This window comes from Pipistrellus kuhlii, unplaced genomic scaffold (assembly GCF_014108245.1).
Source record: "Pipistrellus kuhlii isolate mPipKuh1 unplaced genomic scaffold, mPipKuh1.p scaffold_m20_p_1, whole genome shotgun sequence".
NCBI lineage: Eukaryota > Metazoa > Chordata > Mammalia > Chiroptera > Vespertilionidae > Pipistrellus > Pipistrellus kuhlii.
In genome coordinates, this window is record NW_023425404.1 from 87,232,246 (window position 1) to 87,254,160 (window position 21,915).

The 21,915-nt window shown below is 47.7% G+C and overlaps 1 protein-coding gene and 1 pseudogene across 1 annotated transcript in view; both read right to left on the reverse strand.

Annotated features, from left to right (window-relative positions):
- The window catches only part of PEAK1 (pseudopodium enriched atypical kinase 1), a 715,824-nt gene that overhangs the window by 270,393 nt on the left and 423,516 nt on the right, over nucleotides 1–21,915 (reverse strand). The gene's annotated exons all lie outside the window — the stretch shown is intronic.
- On the reverse strand, nucleotides 10,141–11,103 carry LOC118716959 (annotated as a pseudogene).

Sequence of the window (21,915 nt, forward strand, 5' to 3'; positions counted from 1 at the left end):
GAGGCGTGTGCACAGAGAGAACTGACTGCTGAATGCAAGAACAGCTGAGTGCACAACTGGCTTTCTAAAGCTAAAGGTAGACAGGAGCTCCCAACTGCACTGAAATCCAGTTCTGGGCAAGTTTCTGGGAACCCCAACTCATTCAGGGAGAAACTGGACTGTCTGGCAGTGGATGAAACTCAAAGGCAGCTTTCTCTAAGAGGTGCTTGCAGCGATTACCAAGGGACACTGAGATGCAGGGACCTCATAGGGCAGGGCTGATGGAAAACCAAGGCTGTCTGATCTGCCCTGAAACTCCACCCCATCCAAGCTGAGCTCAGAGGCTTTTGTAATTTGGCAAGTCTTGTATCATAAGAGTGTTTTCAGCACAGAAGTTCTCCCAGTGTAGACACAGCTGATACTCACAGCCAATTGGCCTGGAGGTCAATTACTTCCAGTGATACGAACAACAATCGAGGCTTAACCACAACAAGGCTGAGCACACAGTCCACAAAGGGGTACACCAAGAGTGTCCACCTCAGGTAACTGGGGAGGCTGAGCCACTTGGCCATAAAGGACACCTAACACACAAAGCTGCCCTACCAACTCAGGGAAGCAGTGAAAATGTGGAGACAAAGAAACAGGTCACAAATGAAAGAAATGAAGGAAAACAAATGACTGGATATAGAGTTCAAAACCACGGTTATAAGAATTTCTTAGAAAAGGCCGACAAATTTAGCCAGAACCTCAAGGATATGAAAAAAGAACCAATTGGATATTAAACATACACTGACTGAAATAAAAAATATTATACAGAGACCCAACAGCAGACTAGAGGAACACAAGAATCAAGTCAAAGATTTGAAATACAAAGAAGCAAAAAACACTCAGCCAGAAAAGAAAAAGGAAAAAAGAATCCAAAATTTTGAAGATAGTGTAAGGAGCCTCTGGGACAACTTCAATCATACCAACATCCAAATTATGGGGGTACCAGGAGAAAAGAGAGAGCAAGATACTGAAAACCTATTTGAAGAAATAATGACCAAAAACATCCCCCACCTGGTGAAAGAAATAGACTTACAAGTCCAGGACCCCAAACAAAAGGAATCCAAAGAGGTCCACACCAAGACACATCACAATTAAAATATCAGGAGCAAAAGACAAAGAGAGAATATATTAAAAGCAGCAAGAGAAAAGCAGTTAATTACCTACAAGGGAGCACCCATACAATGTCAGCTGATTTCTCAACAGAAACTATGGAGGCCAGATGGGAGTGGCAAGAAATATACAAAGTGATGAATAGCAAGAACCTACAATCAAGATTACTGTGTCTAGCAAAGTTATCATTCAGAACTGAAGGTCAGATAAAGAGTTTCACAGATAAGAAAAAGCTAAAGGAGTTCATCACCACCAAACTTAAAGGTATTCTTTATGAAGAGGAAGAAGAAGAAAAAGGTAAAGATAAAAATTATGAACAATAAATACATGTCTATCAACAAGTGAATCTAAAAATCAAGTGAACAAAAAATCCGAGGAACAAAATAAACTGGTGAATATAATAGAATCAGGGGCATAGAAAGAGTGTGGACCAACAATTCTCAGGGGAAAAGGGATGTGGGAGGTGCAGGAAGAGACTGGACAAAAAGCGTACACCTATAGATGAGGACAGTGTGGGGGAGGTAAGGGCAGAGGGTGGGGTGAGAACCTGGTGGAGGGGGGATAAAGTGGGGGGGAAGAGGAACAATTGTAATAATCTGAACAATAAAGATTTATTAAATTTAAAAGAAGTCATACACTGCAAATACACCAAGTCAGGAATGATCCCATAATATAGGGAAATAACAAAAATCACAGAAGGAAGGTGGGAGATGGTGAGTGGGTGAGAAGAGATCAACCAAAGAACTTGTATGCTTATATGCATAACCATGGGTTGGTAAAGGCCTTGGGTAGGGTGTGGAGGTGGGCTGAGAGAAGTCAGTGGAGGGAAAAGGGGACATATGTAATATTTTTAACAATAAAGATTAAATAAATAAAGAAAAGAAAAGAAAAATGAAATACACAGTGAAAGGTTCTTCTATGGATAAGCCATCCCAGCTTCCAGGTGAGGGGAATTAAGGTAATTTCATTATTGCTAAGTAGTAGTGGAAAGAGTAATGGTACCTGCAGCCACTCTAGGGAAAGAGTAAATTAAACACTAATGACACTGACCAAGCAGCAAACTACATTCATTGATTATTTTAATTTTCTCTCTTCTTTACCCAGTCAAACACCAATGGTGGTGTATTTGAAGGTAACTAAAACTTTGTTTAGCATGTTTTTGAAAGAGTCGTAAATAAACAGAACAAAAAGATCCTTATTAAATCAAAGAAAGAATAGCTGAGCTGATACATGTACTATGCATGTGGAAGTACACGAGTACTTATAATATTTCCTTTGGCATAGGTGCATATATTCATCAGCAGTGATACATGTGAGGAAAAGGGAAGCTAACAAATAGAGGACTTCAATAAGAAAGGAGAAATTGCTTATTTTACCTGATTCTATCCCTCTCTGAAATTTTAAAACAATGAGATTATGTGGTAGGAGAAAATGAAAACTTCGTAAGAACATGATAAAATGAAAGGAAAAACTTTTATTTCTCTCGTTTCAGCTTCTTAAATGTCCACTGGCTGTATCAAAAAAGAGAGTTCAACCTGTTTAGAAAGTTAGACTTCATAAATATTTTCAAAATGACTAACTGGTTGTTGAATTTTCATGGGGATTATACTAAACTAAAGGTTCAATGCACAAAAATTCGTGCAAGAGGAGGCCTTCTTTCCCCCAGCTTCCTCTGGCACCTGGTACCTGGGCTTTGCTTCAGCCCAGGCTTCATCCAAAAGATGTCTGGAATGACATCCAGAAAGACATCCAGTCTAATTAGCATATTACACTTTTATTATTATAGGTTGGAAATAAGCAAAGTTTAAAAAATAGTAAGGAGTTCTGGTGAGGATGTGGAGAAAAAGAAACACTAGTTCACTGCTGGTGGGAATTCAGATTTGTGCAGACATTATGGAAAACAGTACGGAATTTCCTTCCTCAAAAAATTAAAAATGAACTGCCATTTGACCCAGTGATCCCACTTCTGGGAATATATCCTAAAATTCCCAAAACACCAATCAGAAAGAATGTATGCACCCCTATGCTCATAGCAGCACAATTTACAATAGCTAAAATCTGGAAACAGCCCAAGTACCCATCAGTAGATGAATGGATAAAAAAGCTGTGGGACATTTACACTATGGAATACTTTGCAGCAGAAAAAAAAAAAAAAAAAAAAAAAAAAAAAAAGAGGAATCTTTTACCCTTTGGGACAGCATGAATGGACCTGGAAAATATGCTAAGTGCAATATTCCAATCTGAGAAAGAAAAATATAATATGATCTCATTTATTTGTGGAATATAATGAACAAAGTGAATTGGCCAAAAAAATAAGACCCAGCCTAGCTGGTTTGGCTCAGTGGATAGAGCATCAGCCTATGGACTGAAGGGTCCTGTAATCAATTCCAGCCAAGGGCACATGCCTGGGTTGCAGCTCAATCCCCAGTCAGGGGGGTATGCAAGAGGCGGCCACTCAATTTTTCTCTTTCATCATTGATGTTTCTATCTCTGTCTTCCTCTTCCCTTTTCTCTGAAATCAGTAAAAATATATTTTAAGAATATAACACCTGAAGCATGGAGGCATGGAACAGACTAACATACCTCAATGTGAGGTTTGGAGGATAAGAAGAGATAAACCAAAGACTTTATATTCTTACTAAAGGCCCAGTGCACGAATTCATGCACCAGTGGGGTCCCTCAGCCTGGCCTGTGGGATTGAGCGAAACTGGCTCTTAGACATCCCCCAAGTGGTTCCGGATTACAAGAGAACTCAGGCAAGGCCAAGGGACCCCACCAGTGCATGAATGGGGCTGGGGAGGAATGCAGGAGGTTGGCCAGCCAGGGAGAGACCACAGGAGAGCTCCAGGGAGTGTCAGGTCCATCTTGCCCAGACCCAATTGGCCAGACCCCAACAACAAGCTAACCTATTGGTTGCCACATCTGCTTCCTGGTGGTCAGTGCATGTCATAGCAACTGGTTGACTGTCTGCCCCCTGGTGGTCAGTGCATGTTATAGTGAGCAGTTGAGCAGCCTTAGCATATCATTAACATATTACACTTTGATTGGTTGAACAGATAACCAGATTATTAGACACTTAGCATATTTTATTATATAGGACTAGAGGCCCAGTGCATGAAATTTGTGCACGGGTTGGGAGGGGTATATCCCTCAGCTCAGCCTGCACCCTCTCCAACATGGGATCTCTCTCACAATCCAGGACTACCAACAGCTTGCCTGCTTGCGTGCCAGACTGCCCCTAATCATTTCTGCCTGCCAGCCTAATAATCCTCTAACCACTCCCCTGCCAGCCTGATCGACACCTAACTGCTCCCCTGCTGGCCTGATTGCCCTAACTGCCCTCCTCTGTCAGCCTGGTCACTCTCAACTTCTCTCCCCTACTGGCCCCGTCACCCCTAACTGCCCTCCCTTACAAGCCTGGTAGCTCATAACTGCCCTCCCCTGCTGGACTGGTTGCCTCAACTGCCTTCCCATGCTGCCCTGGTCACCCCTGATGGCAGTCTTGTGGTGGTCATATTGTGTTCACTTGGGGTGGCCATCTTTAACCACATGGGGGTGGCCAGCTTGTGTGTTGGAGTGATGGTCAATTTGAATATTGCCTCTTTATTATATAGGACTAGAGGCCTGATGCACTAAGATTAATGCAGGAATGGGCCTTCCTTCCCCTGGCTGCCTTCATTCTGGCCAGAGCAGCCTTTCTGCTTTCCCATGGTGCCCAGAGGCCCAGATTGCTGAGGCAGTGCAGTACGCCTGTGTTGTTGCCAGGTTGGTGATGCAAGCGTCCTGTCCCTGGCCACTCAGGGCCTGTGAAATAAAATTAACCAGCCGTCTTTGTTAGTTAATTTGCATACTCACTCCTGATTGGCTGGTGGGTGTTGAGAAGGTATGGTCAATTTGAATCTTTCTCTTTTATTAGTGTAGATTATATAGGATATGCATAGCCCATGGACATGGGCAATACAATAGTGAAGACAGATGGGAGGCAATTATGGGCTGGGAAGAGAGGGGTAAAGGGAAAAGAATGGGAGATTTCTGTAATACTGTCAACAATAAAAATATATAAAAATATTAAGGAAATGGTTTGGGTTTAGTAATGGTGTTTTCAAGAGAAAATAAATCTAACCAGATGTCACTTGGTCAAACATTTAATTAATTCACCCCTAATGCCTTGGCAGGGCCAGACCAAATGATTTCTGTGGACTTTATACAGCCTTCGGGCCAGATGTTCCCCACTCCTGGTTTAGTCTCTGTTACCAGCAGGCCAATGTAACTTCTAATTGATTCACAATGTTACCCTAAAAAAGAGTATAGTCAAATAAGCTTGAGAAATATCGAGTTCAACAGAGTCTTTCTTGTAAGACTTTCCAGAGCCTTTGAATGCTAACCAATTTTGGAGAACTACCAGGCAGGGGATGCAGTATGCCACATTTCCCAAGCATGTTTGTCATAGAACCCTTTTGCCATGGCACACTGTATGTGTGTTAGGTGGTAGTGGTTTGTGTGTGTGTATGTGTGAGTGTGAATGTGTGCGTAATATGTTCTTCAGTATTGTTTGAGGTTGTATGTCGACTATGTATGTGAAGTGTGTGGTATATGTGTATCTGGTTTTAATATGTGAGAATATGTAGAGGTAGGGCTGTGAGGTGTATATGGTTTGTCATATGTGGTGTCTGTGTGGGGAGTATCCTTGTGGTGTGTGAGTGTGTGTGTTCTCCTGCCATGGCCTGTATAACTTGTGGTCCAGTTGTGCCAAACTTACCACCTCCACAGCCTATTCTTACTCTTCTCTACTTGTCTGGAATTCTCTTCTCTGCCTCTTCACTCCAATTCTTCTTAGAAGTTACCTTCTTCAGGAAGTCTTCCCTGACTTCCTAGGTTGTAATGAGTGCTTCCGCTAGGCTCCCCAGGCCCTGTGCCTGTGTCTACAGCTCTCTTCCTCCACTGAGTGATCACCATCTGTTTCTACATCTTCTCCTGAGTGAACCCTTCAGGGGGAGGGACTCTGTGCTGAGAGATAATCACTATAGTTCCCCTGTCTCTCTCTGAGGCTCAGTTTTTCCCATTTGTAACATGAGGGGCACAGGATAGTGGCCTTTGGGGACACTTTTCACTGGTAAGGGTTGCTAAATCTGGGCTATTAGAAGGAGGCAGAGGACAGTTTGGATCATCTTTGCTCACCCCAACCTCTTACCTCCCACCGCTCTGAGTTTCAGGGACCTGATTGTGAGGGCCAAGTACTTATTGTGTGGTCCTTAGTTCCTTATATGTTAAATGGGGAGAATAACTGTTCCGACCTGTCTATTCAGCCTGCCTGTTCAGCCTTGGATGGCAGCCAAACCAGGCTTCTCCATCAAGAACATCCAGAACTCAAGTTGGCTAAGGGAACAGCTTGGCTAGGCTTCTGTCCCTTGGGCTTAGGGCTCCCTGGGGTTTTGCTGCCCTCCAGTGGCCAGAGGCCCCAGGGCACTTACAACTTGTGAATTCTGGTTAATTCAATTGGCAACTGTCCCACCCTAGGATGGATGGGGACACTGAAGCCCAGAAAGTGAGAGGGACTTGTGGGAGGTAGTGAAGCAAGCAAGGAGCAGTGCCTGGAACAAAACCTGTGCTTCCTGGCTCCTGGCACTTCCAAGCTCAGGGTGGTGCTTGTCCTATTTCATCACATTGCCAGCAGAGGGAGCTGCTCCTTTGTCTGCCAGACCTGCCTCACCCGGGGACCACTTGGGTAGTGAGCCACACCCTGCTGGCTACTCAGCATTGGCTTCCACTGATCCTCTGAGAAATGTTCCCCTTGCCCACCCAGGGGCCCTCTCTGGTTGGGGGCTAGTAACAGGGGCTGCGAGGGTTGCCTAACCCCTCCTTGTTTAATTAAATACTTAAAATAAAGGTCCAGGTTATGACTGATGGACAGAACAGAGCTAATTACCCTGGAGATTAAAAGGCTGTAAATGAGTTAATTATTTCCTTTGCTCACCTCTCTAACCTCATTACACTTCTAAATGAATAGCAATATTGATCTTGGAACTGATTTTGGTATAACTCTGCCTGAGCTGGTTTAATTAGGGTTTGAAAATGCTGCAGTGCCTCTTCCTTTTGACGGAGGAAAGTAGCTTTGGGTTTTACTTACATTTCATAGTCAGGTCCTCCACACAGTTCTAGATCTTGGTGCAGCAATGCCTAATGCTCCCTAACCCCTGCCCTGTCCTGGCTCCCTCCCCACCCACAACAGTGCTTACCAACTCCTCACCTCTCACATCCCAGGAAGAGGTGGTAGGAAGGCCATTGAGGTCACTTAGTCTAGCTTCCTCTGGTCACAACTGGGGGCTTGGGGCTTAAATATGACAGAGAAGGGTCCTGCATCATCTGGCAAGGCGGGAACAGGTCTGGGACCAGAAACTCCTTGATTTCCAGACCTTGATGGCTCCCTGGCTGAATAAGTATTTCTTCATCAGGTGCCCAAAAAGCCACCCCCACTTCCAGCTTTCTCTTGTCTCTCCTTTCCTTAGGGCCATATGGAGCAAAGGCTCCCAGCCTAAGACAGCAGCAGGGACAGGAAACCTAGAATTGGTCTGCCTATTTCTGAGCCCAGGTATCTCCTATTAATTTGACAATCTGTTTTATGTCATTCCTTGCCACTTCCCCCAATATGAGTCTTCAAGAGCAAGGAGTTATGAGGCAGGCACAGAGGGTAGAGTGTGTAGGTTGGGCATGGTCCATAGATCCAGAACTGAAAGTAGGTCTACTCCCTCTTATTTAAAACTAGAGGCCCAGTGCACAAAACTCATGCATGGATGAGGTCCCTAGGCTTGGTGATCAGGGCCAATTGAGACCTTCTGGCTGCCACCCAGGGCTTGCCAGATTCGGGAGGGACCATGGGAAGTTGGCCAGCTATGGGGAGGGACCAGGGGAAGTTGACTGGCTATGGTAGGTTGGCCATGGGAGTGCACTGAACTCCAGGAGGCAGTTCCTGCATTAAGCATCTGCCCTTTGATGGTCACTGTGTCATAGTGACCAGGTGTTCTGGTTATTCTGGTGTTCTGGTTGCTTAGGCTTTTATAGAGCCTAGTTAGAGGCCCGATGCATGAAGATTTGTGCAAGAATGGGCCTTCCTTCCCCTGGCTGCTGGCACTGCCTTCACTCTTGCTGGAGCCGCCTTTTTACTCTGGCCTGGAGCTGCCTTTCTGCCTCCCCATGCTGCCCAGAGGCCCTGAGCAGCTGGGGTGGTCTGGGACGCCTGTGTCTTCACCATGGTGATGATGCAAGCATCCTGCCCCACCCCAGGCCACTTGGCACCTGCATATGCAAATTAACCCATCTGTGTTGGGTTAATTTGCATAGTCACTTCTGATTGGCTGGTGGGCATCATGAAGATACAGTCAATTGGCATATTACTCTTTTATTAAGGGCCCAGTGCATAAAATTCATGCATGGGGGGGGGGTGTCTCTCAGCCTCTCCAATCCAAGACCCCTGTGGGATCAGGTCTAAACTGGCAGTTGGACAACCCCCTAGCAATCCAGGACTGCTGGTTCCTAACCTCACACCTGCCTGCCTGCTTGATCACTCCTAACCACTCTGCGTGCTGGCCTGATTGCCCCCAACTGTACCCCCTGCCGGCCTGCTCACCCCCAACTGGTCCCCTCTGCTGGCCTGCTCACCCCCAACTCCCCCACCACCACTAGCCTGATCACCCCCAACTGCCCTCCCCTCCTGGCCTGATTACCCCCAACTGCCTTCCCTTCCTGGCCTGATCACCCCTAACTGCCTCTGCCTCAGCCCCACCACCATGGCTTTGTCCAGAAGGACGTCTGGAAGGTCTCATGGTCTAATTAGCATATTACCCTTTTATTAATAATGATAGGATATAACATACTGCCATAACTATAACATATGTACCAGTATTACTCTATGAGAATACATACTTCATGCGATAGGAAGGCATCTAATACATTATATTGTATATGTTGTAAGTAGTAGGAAATACTGTATTCATAGCAATAATATACACCCTGTGACTTCCCTTCCTGATTTGGGAGTGGTTCCCCAGTTCTTTGAACATTTCCTAGCCCCTAATGTATTTTTTTTCAGTGTAACTTTATTTACTGTTCATCGCACATGATTTGAGGTCTTTAATTTCTAACCACCAAAGACTCAAAGGACTATTTTTTCCATGAAGTTTAACATTAACAACAGTGAATTCATGTATTCATATGTTTTTTGTAAACATCAGAATTATTCACATTGTTATAGATTCTGAACTCATAAGCATGGACCATGCACAGGCTGGCAGCAAGCCAGGAAGCCACTCTGCAAGCAAACAGATACTCTGCATAAGGAGAAAAGTCATAGCACAACATTTAATGTCCAACCTGAGTTGTCCCGACCCACGGGACAACAACGGGGGCACGCAGGAACCATCTAAGAGAATGAAACAAGGAACGCGAAAGAATGAAGGCAACACAAGGTTCTGATCAAGCCTCAGTTTTATTCTCTGAAATGGCTGTATTTATACAGCAGAAACAAAGGGGGGCAGGGTTGCCTATGCAGGGGGGTCTTTGGTATGGCAACACAGGATTGACTAATTGCCAGAGGCGGTGTGACATTCCAAGGTGCAACATTCCAAGGCTGGGCCATCTAGGGGGGAGGATCTGGAAGGGGAAGAGGCAGGAAGACAGGAGATGCTAAGCCCCAGGTTAATCTTATCTTCTGGCCAAGCCCTCAGGGCACCGCATAACTTCTGCTAGAAGGAACTTAATTTTATTTCCTTTAAGACTGAGTTGCTTGCCTCAACTCTGCTGGCTCCCAACACTGAGTCACCTCAGAATGTTACATATATTGACTTCTTAATTCATATAGTATCGGGAACTCAACTGCTTGGTTGGTGACAGGGTTGACCTGGTTTCAGGAGGATTATTCCTGAAATAATTAAGGAAGGGGGGGCTTAATCTTTTCTTGGTTGCTTGCTCATCTCCAGCACCTTCATCTTTCTTCTCATCCTCAGCTTCTTGGGCATCTTCTCCTTCACCTTCACCTTTTTCTTCCTCCTTTGCATCCTCAAATTCTTCCTTGGCACCTTCTTCCTCTTTCTCTCCTTCCTCTTCATCAGCCACTTTCTTCTCCTCCTTCTCTTCAGCTTCTCCCTCAGAGGGGTGTTCATCTTTAGCTTCCTCGGCTTTTGCAGCCTTACTGGTCTCCTCCATCTCAATCTGCTCCTCTTGGACGTGGCTGGTGTATTAGGAAGGGAAGGAGCGAGAGAATATAAAATAGGAGCTAGTCTGTAAACCACCATAGGCAGATTAATCAAAGATCTGGGAACTCTGGGAGTAGCCACTGGCTATGCTTCCCAAGCTGGTGAAACTGAGCTGGGTCTCCTCACCTTCCAAGAGTCCTGTAATCTGCAATGTCAATGTCGAAAGCCACATTGATGAGGTCCTGGTATTAAATATCATGCCATTTCACTCTTTGTTGTTCTCAACTCATTTTCTAATTTGTTGATTGTGACCTGCATAGCACTAACATCAGTTCTACTTATCCAGCTCCCGCAACTGCTTTCCCAGAGCTTAGTTTATGCCCCAGCATGCTTTGACCTCCAGGGTCTTGGCCTTGAGCAGTTGGCGGCTTTTAGACACCTCCTCTTTGGTGGCTTGCACCCCATAGGTGTTCTTGGCAGTGCTCTCGGTCAGCATGGTAAAGCAGCTCTTGTACCATTCTTCTGCATTCTGCATGTTCTTGGCATCTAGCTTCTTGTACTGGGCGCAAATGTCCTTCAGCATGGCAGAGAGGTCGGACTTGGAAAGCATGTCCATCTCCACTGAGATCTGAGCATACTGGATCTGCGCCTGCAGCTCAGCAATCTCCTTTCATGTATCTTCTTCAGAAAGGCGATTTAGTTCATCAGGCTGTTGGTGGGCTTTTCAAGCTCAGCGCCAGCAAAGAGCCGCCTTGTCTGCACCTTTGCGTACCTCCATCAGCCAGCCCTCTGTGTTATCATGGGTCAGCACCTCTTCCTGGTAGCATGCCTGCAGGTTGCTCCTAGTCCCTTCTAAGCCCTGGTGCCTGCTAACTGCCCACTGCCCTCTCCTCGCCAGGGACCAGCGCTGTGGGCCAGGGCACAGACATCCCGTTTTCATTAAAATGTTCAACCCTGGCCTGCTTCACTGGTGTCCACAGGTGGCTGGGGGGCAGATGGAGATTTCAGAGACCCTGGCCATCCCAGCCTACCTAGGGTCCAAATGGCTGCCTCGACATTGTGGGCAGCATCAGGAGCTGCCCCCCCTTGCTCGGTTACCTAGTGTGGCCTCCACCCAGCAGGCAACATCAGGCTCTGCCCACCTAGCCTGCCTGATCCCCCATGATGGACTGGACACTGCAGGTGGTGTCAGGCGCTGCTCGTCAGGCCTGCCTGGTCCCCGATGGCAGCCTGGTCCCCTATGGCGGCCTGGACCCCGTGGGTGGTGTCAGGTGCTCCCTCTGCCCCCACTGGCTTACTTATCAACTCGACATCAGGCCCCGCCCCCCCCCCTACCCCGCCTGCTCGGTCCCCGATGGTGGCATGGACAATGCAGGCAGCGTCAGATGCTCCCGCCCCATGCCCCCACCTGCTTACCTATAATATAAGCTCGACCCTGCCTGGTCCCAGCTGGCGGCATCAGACACAGCCCACCCCTCCTGCATATGCAAATTTACCATCCATTTTTGTTGGCTTAATTTGCATATTACTCCTGATTGGCTGTGGGCATACCAAAGGTATGGTCAATTAGCATTTTTCTCTTTTATTAGTGTACACTAGGGGCCTGATGCATGAAATTTGTGTACTGGGGGTGGTCCCTCAGCCCAGCCTGCCCTCTCTCACAGACTGGGAGCCCTCAGGGGATGTTCTACTGATAGCTTAGGCCCGCTCCCCATGGGGGGCAGAAAGGGGGGTCAGGCCAGTCAGAGGGAAATTAGGGGCAACCAGGCCAGCAAGGGGGGATGGGGCTATAAAGGAGAAACCAGGCTGGCAGAGGTGGGCAGTTAGGGTGACCAGGCTGAGAGGGGATTAGTAAAGGGCAACCAGGCCAGCTAGGGTCAGCTAAAGGTGACCAGGTTGGCAGGGGGTAGTTAGGGGCAACTCGGCCAGCAGGCAGAGGCAGTTAGGGGTGATCAGGCAGGTAGGCAGGTAAGCAGTTAGGAGCCAGAAGTCCTGGATTGTGAGAGGGGATTGGGCCTAAACTGGCAGTTACACATCCCCTGAGGGGTCCTGGATTTGAGAGGGTTCAGGCTTGGCTGAGAGGACCCCCCCTACATGTATGGATTTTGTGCACCAGGCATCTAGTATATAGATAAAAATCTTTCCTTGACTCTGCCATGGCCAGACCTATCCCCAATCTACCTTCTTGAAACAATTGCCTATACTCACTCCTCTTATTCCCTCAGTTCCTCCCCACTCCTCTGTCCTCTGTTTTTGCTTTCTCCCCAATAAAGTGATTCTCACTGAGCCACTAGCAGCCTCTGAAATGTCAAGTGCTATGATCACTGTTTGGATGATCTCCTGTGACCCTGGACATGTCTTGACACTTCCTCTGTTCCCATGGCCTCCCTGTACCCATCTAAACTCACTGTCCTTTGCAAGTGCCTTCCTCCTGTCCCTTAAGTGACACATGGTTGAGTTTTAGGCCTGCTCCCTTCTTTTAGTCTCATTTTTCATCTTCTGTTGAGCCTACTTCTTTCTTGGGTTTAAAGACGTGTCCCAAATTGCCATTAGGCCCATCCTCACTCCTGAGCTCCAGATTCAGCCAACAATGACATGGTCAGGTTTACATTTTAGAAAGGCTGTCTTGGCAATAGTTCAGTGAGGGCCACAGTGGAGAATCTTTGAGGTGGATGCTAAGTCTGAGCGAACAAGGCCTGTGGCAGAGGGGATTGAGAGGAGGAAGTAACACCCAGGATGAGAGGCTTTGGGGACTGACTTCCTGGGGTAGTTCTAAGATAATAATCCATTTTCATGGGTAGTTGAACTACTGATGATAGCTGATACTGGTACTATCAGGCAGAAGCAGGCTTGTGGGGAGTGTTCAATTTGTAGGTTGAATTTGAAGAGGACAGTCAGGGACATTTGGAAGGAGAAAGGGAGACTCAAGGAAGGTAGGTGATTTGCCAACCTCCTACAACTCAGGGCACAGGTTATCAGTGCTACAAGAGTGTGGCAATGCCTGCATCTCCAATGCCTGCAGTCCCGATGCACTGCTGCAGGAAAGATAGCAAGGCAGTTGTGGGAGAAATGCAAGCACTGCATTCAAGCCACTGAGGGCACTAGGAACCTGACTTACTAGTGATGTGGGAATAAGGCCACATGACTGCCTTATCAAACAACAAAGAAAAATGAAGATTGAGAATTAGACACTTCAGACTGATCCAACCCCAATCATAGATCAAACCTCAACACTGCTCACACCCTGAGCCCTGATCCTGCTCAGACACTGAGCCCTGACCCTGTTCATACACTGAGCCCCAACCCTGATCACATGTGAACCCCAATCCTGCTCACATGCTGAAGCCTGGCTCTGTTTACACACTGAAACTTGAAACTGCTTATTCATTGAAAACATGTGAGGGAACAGGTGTTGCTAATCTCTTTGTTCCCAGTCCCCATGCTCTCTGTTGTGGTGGAATGAAAGAGAGGGAGATCCAGGAAAGGCAGGCCTGTAACAATGAAGGCAAAATTAAACTCCCTTCAGTGTGAGGCTCGGAGAATCTCAGCTTTTTGGAGGGTTCGTGGTTTATGTTTGACTCTTGAACCCGGGACCTTTCAGTCCCCAAGTCGACGTTCTATCCATTGAGCCAAACCGGTCTCGGTGACAGCTCCATTGTTGTTTCTTTCTTTTCATGCTTAAACCCATTGGAATTAGTAGGTATTCAAACTGCATATACCTTTTTGGGGGACACCCTGTATATCTCTAGCCAGCGGTGAAAGGAACCAACGGCGGATTTGCTCACTCCCCACATGTCTCCCCACTGCACTTCCCACCTTCGCAGGCAGCGGGAGAATCACTGTTTTCTCTCATTAACTATGAAAAGCACATCCTGTCACCCGCTGGCCGGCAGGAGTGCGCTAGGCCCCAAGCAAGTAAGGCTCAGTCAGGGCAGCCTTTGCTCATGGGTGCCGGTACCCAAAGCGCACATTCCTCCTCTGCAGTCGCCCTGACTATCCCACTGTTTCACTGAGAGGACGGACCTCCTCGCCTCCTCTGGGTTCCTGATCTTGAATGCTGACGAAGGCACCTCAGCGAGGGCCGCCCGCACCCCCAGGTGTGTCTGTCCACACCTGCTCCCGTCTCAGCACCTGCATTAGCCCCGCGGAGGACACTGGCCTCCGCGGGAGCAGGGCATCACCACTCCGCCCTCTCACTGCCATCTCACAGGCACCCACCCCCAGCACCCAGAACACCCAGATACTCTCCAAAGGACGTGAGCATGCCAGAGGGGACGTGTGCACATCCTGTGAGGGGACATAGGCATGCTGGGGTTGATGGAAATGTGGCAGAGGGGCAGGGGTGGGTGGGATGGAACTTGCATGTGCTATGGTTGCAGGCATGTGTGGATGACAGCACACTGGGGGATGTTCACATGCTATGGGGGGAAGGAGATGATGCGTGCACTGGAAATTGGTGGCTGTTTAGATCCGCAAACCCCTGTGGCAAGGCCAGGACATCAATCTGGCCTGCCAGGGTAGCTGTCCCAGTGATCGCACATTTTGGGCCAGAAAGAGGGACTTGAACAGCCACTCCTCGGTGCCGATGGCCTGCAGGCGCTACATCAGCTCAGCCTGCAGGCTCTGCTGGGCACGCTCAAGGCTGCCACCACTGCCATGTGGGGAGTACAGGCTGCCCTCCACTGATCCGCCTCCCCCACCCAGAGGCTCTCCGCGGCCCAGAGGCTCTCTGTGCTTGCTGCCCACAGTCGGGTGGGGTGGGGCAGAATGCCTACATCTTCACCGTGGCAATGATGCAAGCATCCCAGCCTGGCCACCACCATCTTTGTTGTGGAGTGATAGTCACAAGTTTCATGTGACCGCATTATTAGCTGTGGGGGGTCACCATCTTTGTCTCGGAGTGATAGTCAATTTGCATATTCCCTCTTTATTAGATAGGATAACATTTACTGGCTCTTACTGTATACCAGGGGCTTTATGTCATTTAACTCTCACAAGAGAATGATATATAACAATAATAATCCTATATAATAGAGGTAATATGCAAACTGACCATCAGGCCCTCACACAAGATGGCCACCCCCATGTGGTCACAATATGGCTGCCACAGGTGGCCAGCAGGGGAGGGCAGGAATGGGTGATCAGGTCAACAGGGGAGGGCAGTTGCAGGTGACCAGGACTGCAGGGAAGGGTAGTTAGGGGCAACCAGGCTGGCAGGGAAAGGAAGTTAGGGGAGACTGGGCCAACAGGGGAAGGAAGTTGGGGACAACTGGGCCTACAGGGGAGGACAGTTAGGGTTGACCAAGCTGGCAGGGGAGGGCAGTTGTGGGTCGTAGAGGGCCTCTTGGGAATGCAAATAGATGACCTTTAAATTAATGTTAGCTGAGTCCGAGATGACTGGCGAAGCTGACCCCCTGAAACAGCCTCCCAAAATGTTATCAGTACTGATTTCTTATCTTTATCCATGTGCTTGGAATGAGGAACGAATAGGACCTTGACTTACACAGGTCTTGATATGCTAAATCCCAGGAATGAAGGAATGAATAGGACCTGGGCTCACCCAAAACTTCTTTGACCTTAAACCCCCCTCTGGAAATCAATAAATGCACTGTGTTGTCTGTGGTGGGTCTTGACTGTCCCTCCATCAGGGTGACAGCCTCCACCCAGCACCCAGCTTATGAATCTATTTCTGCCTCTTGTCTCTTTCTTTCTTTTATTTCTTAATCCCCAGCTCCTTCACTCAGGAACCTGTCCTTCTCCCTTTCCATGTGGGATGCGAAAAAAGGAGAAGCACCCCACCACAGTGGGTAATCAGGCCTATAGGGTAGGGCATCTGGGGATGATCTGGCTGGCAGGAGAGGGCAGTTGGGGGCAATTGGGTCAGCGGGGGAGTAATTAAGAATTGATCAGTCTGGCATGGGAGTGGCTAGGGGGTGATCAGGCTGGCAGGCAGGCGAGCGGTTGGGAGCCAGCAGTCCCAGACAGGGATGTCTGACTGCCAGGTTAGGCCCTGTGGGATTGGGCCTGAACCAGAAGTCATCTCCCAAGGGGTCCCAGATTGGAGAGGGTGCAGGCTGGGCTGAGGGCAGCCCCAGCACCCCCCGCTCCCCCAGTGCATGAATTTTGTTCACTGGGCCTCTAGTCTTATATAATCATTCTGAGACTCATAAAGTGTGGACTGGAGAAGCCAGAGATTTTCCTGTGCTAGGGAGGGTGTTAATGGAGGTATGATTAAGCCCCAGGGGGGCCAGGGACCAGAGTGCTACCTGGCTTAAGAGCCCAAGAGAGGAATGGGTGTGAGACCCTTAAAGGCCTGACTGAGGAGCTCTTGCTTAGTGGTCATTCTGCATTTGATCTAAGCAGGGCTCTATGTGCAGGTACAAAACAGTGACTCAACCTTAAACCCAGTCCCAGCTCTGTACACAAGTGTTCAACTGCCCAGAAAGCTCTGTGGTGGGTGTGTGTCCAGATGTAGAAGCATACAGGCATGCCAGCATGGGGCAAGCCCTGCTGTCTTTTCAGAGATTTTATTTCTGGATCTCATCCCACAGACTCAGGCAGAGCAGGGCTCATGACAGAGAACACCGCTGGCTGGGAGGGGCAGCCCAAGCTTCATGGGGGTGGAAGGGAGGTGCTGCTGCAGTGGTGGTGACAACTGCCTAGGTAAGGAGACCTCCAAGTGGGCTGTGTATGGGTCTAGAGGCCCAGGAGGGTGGTGGTCTGTGGGGTTCGGGGATCTCCTACTCAACTCTGCCCTAACCAAAGGAGCCTCCTCCCTCACTGTGGCCCAAGAAATCTGACAGCCTCCACTCTCAGAATGGGGAGGAGAGGCTAGAGGCCTCCAGGCAGGTGTTGGGGGCATAGGGTCCTATACGTCCCTGTACCTCCTGTCCCAGGCTCACTTTCCCCACTCAATTAGCTGCTCTTATCTCTAATTAATTTATCTGGTATCATAGGAAATTATAATTTTAAATTGCATTTTACAAAAGTCACAAACACATTATGAAAGAGGAATCTATTAGAGGGGCTGGAGTGACCTCTCCATCACTGGAGAGCCTCACAGAGCTGAGGGGGTGGAGGACAGACATTGCAGAACCATCACCACCTGCAAAGGGCCCTGCTGTCACTCTAAGTCTTTCCCCACTCCCATGTGAAGGGTAGGGGAAATCTACACTCCCCTGCGTCATTTATACCCCTCCTATCCCCCACCATACTCCTTCTCCAGCCTGTGCCCACTGGCCCCAACCTGTCATGTTGCTACAACTGTATTTCAGATGGTCCAATCTTATCTCACCAACCATACGACCTTAATTAAGCCACTCACCCCTCCAAATCTCAGTGGGCTCATCCATGAAACAAAGCCAATATATTTTGCTTCCTAAAGGCCAGAGGTTCCACATGCAGAATGTGTGGCATCCCACCAGCCTTGAAATACTCTTCTCTGAGCACACTTATTTTCTACCTTAGCCAGGAGGCTGGCTCCAAGTGCTCATGCTCTGGCTCCTCCAGCCCTGACTGTGGCCCACACCGGGAGGTGCCCCTCATGTTGGCTATGGGAGAGGTGGCCTGACCCCCCAGGGTTCCAAGACAGAGACCCTGCCCACTTCTTTCTCTGGCTCTCTCAGCAGCACACACAGTGCTGGGCACATAGGGGAAAGGGTCTGCCTGTCAGAGAGGTTGGCTGAAAGAGGGTCCAATTCTTCACTACCAGGGAACTCACCCACTGGCAGTGTAGATGGGAGGCCTGTGTAGCAGGTGTAGCCAGCCTGGATGTTAGGACTGAGGGGGATTTCTCTGAGCCTCAACATACAACTGTGGCCAGGCTGGAGGGTCTTCAATGGCCCTGCTGACTCACATTTTTTACCTGGATCAACTCACGTTTTTGGCCTTGGATCAACTCAGGAGGTGGGGTTCATGGATGAGCTTGGCAGTATCAGAGAGTCTCTTTTGGGAAAGCTCAGTCATCTAAGCCAGCCTGATGTGGCCCAGCAACTGAGATTAGGAGGAGGGTAGACAATAAGAGTCCTGTGGGGGTTGGCTTCCTGACCCCACTTCACCAGTTCTGAGAGGGGAAATTGGCATTCCCAGCCAGTTCCTGCCACCCATGCTGAGTGGGCTGCCTCTGGAAAACAAGTGGCAATGTCTATGCTGCCAGTCCAGCTCCAGGCCTGCTTCCCTGCCCTGGTGACCTTTTGCTGAGAGGCAGCCCATCAAGCAGTTCCAACTGCTTCAGAAAAGGATCTGTTCACTGAGCACCTCACATGTACCAGTCTCAGGCAGACACTTGAGGTATCTAACCTCTAAGAATCCTCCCAGCAGTCATATGTCATCATTACACAAATGAGAAAACAGGCTCAGAGAGGTTGAGCACCTTGCCCAAGGTCACATAGAGAAACCAACAAATCTAAACCAGGCTTTCCTGGTTCCAAAATAGAAACCTCACACATACCAAGCCTAAGCCTTGTACTAGCTATAAAGGATCCTATTAATTTGGAACTCAAAATCCATGTGAGGGACACCACAGGATGTCATGTGGCTCCACTCAAGGGAACCCAATAGGGAGTTTGTATGGCCTTTGGGAGAGGTGGGCATGGTGTCAGTATTGCTCTCTCATGTAGTGGCCCCAAGGTCAGGAAATTCCATCATTCCTGTTTACAAGCAGTCACAGAGCTCTGGGACATGGAGGTTTCCCAGATAATCCTGCCTGATTACCAGGACTAGTGGAACTTCATTAGGATGCTGAAGGAGGCATTCTGGGATGCAAGACTGAATGTATCAATGAATCCCTTCCATGACATGATGTAAGCCAGGCTGCCACCTCTGAGAAGATACCTATTAATATGGAGAAGCATAAAGGGTGAGGGAGAATGTACTCACTCAGGATCAGAGCAGTTGAGGAAAGACTCCCCCTGCATTCCAGAAAGGGAACCTGACAGAGCCATCCACTGCACCTCTGTCTTGGAGACCCTTAGTCTTACCCCACCAGCAGAGCAGACATGTCTGAGAGTAAAGTTGAGGCTGGGGGTTCCCAGGGAGAAGATGGAGGGGCTGCTTGCACTTGGAGCACCCTTGATGTCAGGACTTCTTGCTCTGACCCTGGCTTTGGACAGAGCTGGGTGAGGTTAGGCATTTGAAGCATGAGAAGGTCTCTCAGGGGCCATAAATCCCATTGCTCAGGCAAACAAGCCCACAAAGCTGTATGACAGCAGTTGCTAAATTAAGTGGCCCTCAAGGAGCTAGGTGAGGCTGGTTTCATGAGGATTTATGACCTCCTGCCTCATTTACTGCTCAGTCAGCCTGGGCCCTCCCAGTATTTGCTTGTATGAAGGAGGTCCATTCCTGGAGCCCAGGAACTTCTAACATGTGGGAGAGCCAACTAGTGTAGCCATGACTGGGTCTTTAGGAAATGGGGGCCTTTTGGGGTGGGGTTATGGAGCCACACCACTGCTTGTTTGGAAAAGCTGGCTGGAATTTGAACCTGCAGGGACAAGGGTCAGGCTGAGACCTTCCTGACAGCCTTGATGTAGGAGATAATCCACTGAGAAACTGTGCCCTCAGGATCTCAAAAAGGAGGGCAAGGGCAGAGAGGGCATGAGGTCATCATGTGAGGCCTGGCCCAGTCTTTGGTTCCCACATGACACACCCACACTTCTTTCCTCAGGATTCTGCTCAAACTTGCTGCATCTGACACCCTTTTGGCCTGGGCCTAGCTTGTTGCCTTGCTCCCACCACCTACCATGTTTCTTGGCCCTCTTGCAAGCTGTTTCTACTAGGCCTTTATTTTCTCCTGGAGCCTAGTCAGTGGTGACAGAGCAGGAGGCAGGGGGATAGCTTTGTCTCGCTTCATTCTCATATAAATGTGCTCATAAACACACACACACACACACACACACACACAGTTGGGTAACAACACACATCTGCCAAGATTGCAGGTCATTTTAGGATGAGTCTATGCTTGAGGCATTTATCTGCAGAATCCACTAATATGGACGTTGTCAGTTGTTTACTTGGAATAAACAGAACATCATCGATGACAAGGAAGAAGTAATACACTTAACAAAAAATGTGGGACTGGAGTCCTCAAAAGTATCCTCTGACCAACCTGTTCTAGGTTCATAGGAGATCTTAGCCAATGAGAGTCCAGAAAGGCCAACCCTCCCTACCTGGTTCCCCACCCCGGGTCCTCAACAGGTCCATGGCCAAGCCAGAATGCAGGGCGTGCCCCCTTCCCTGATGCTCCTTCCTGGATCCCTTCTGGATTACATTAGGCCATGGAAAAGTGAATTGTAGGTGGCTAGTGACTAATCCTCAAATAATAGTCTTATCCATCTCAAAGATGTCCTTCAGCAGAAGCGTGTGTTGGCTCTGGAGCCTCCCAACTAACTCAGGTGATATATGGTTGATATAATTTCTATGTTCTTGAATTTGAATAGACTTTGCCTATGTCCCAATATATGGTCTATCTTTGAAAATGACCCATGTGCACTTGAAAAAATGTATATTCTGTGGGTTTGGGGCGAAATGTTCTGAAGATGTCAATTAATTCCATCTGATCTAGTGAGTCATTTAGGATTGATGTTTTTTTGCTGATTTTTTGTTTAGAGGATTTTTCTGGTATTACAGTCCTTTACTATGATTGTATTGCTATCAGTCTCTCCCTGGATATCATCAGAAGTTTTTTAATGTATTTGGGTGCTCCTGTATTGGGTGTGTATATGTTTATTAGTGTTATTTCTTCTTGTTGGATTTCTCACTTTAGTATTATGAAGTGGCCTTCCTTATCTCTTGTTATGTCCTTCACTTTGAGATCTAATTTTTCAGATATAAGTATTCCTACCCCAACTTTTTTTTTTCACTTCCATTTGCCTTAGAAACATTCTTCTATCCCTTCCCTGCCAGTCTGTGCGGGTCCTTCTTTCTGAGGTGAGTTTCCTGTAGACAGCAGATATATGGCTCATGTTTTCTTATCCACTCAACTACCATGTCTTTTAATTGGAGCATTTAATCCATTTACATTCAATGTTATTATTGGTAGGTACTGTGTGTCACCATTTTTATTATTTACCCCTGTGTTCCTTCTTCGCTTCCTATTTCTTCTTTTTTACAGCAGATTCTTTAGCATTTATTGCAATTCTAATTTGATGGTAATAAACTCCCTTAGTCCTTTTTTGTCTGTGAACCTACTGATTTCCCTCCTCAATTTTTATTGTTGGGTACAGTATTCTTGGATTCAGACTCTTCCTTTGCATGGCTCTGTATATTTCATTCCCTTCTTGCTTGATGTGTTTCTGTTGAGAAATCAGTGGCTAATCTGATGGGAAATCCTTTGTAGGTAACTTTCTGTCTCTTTTGCTGCTTTTAATATTTGTATTTTGATGTTGATGTTTGCTAATTTAATTATAGTGTGCCTTGGCATCAGTCTTTTGGAATTCATTTTTCTTGGGACTCTGAGCTTCTTGGATTTGTGTGATTTTTTTCTTCCCTAAATCAGGGAAGTTTTCTGTCATTATTTTTTAAAACAGGTTTTCTATTCCTTGTTTAGTTTCCTCTCCTTTTGACATCCTTATTATGCTATGTTGTTTCATTTTGT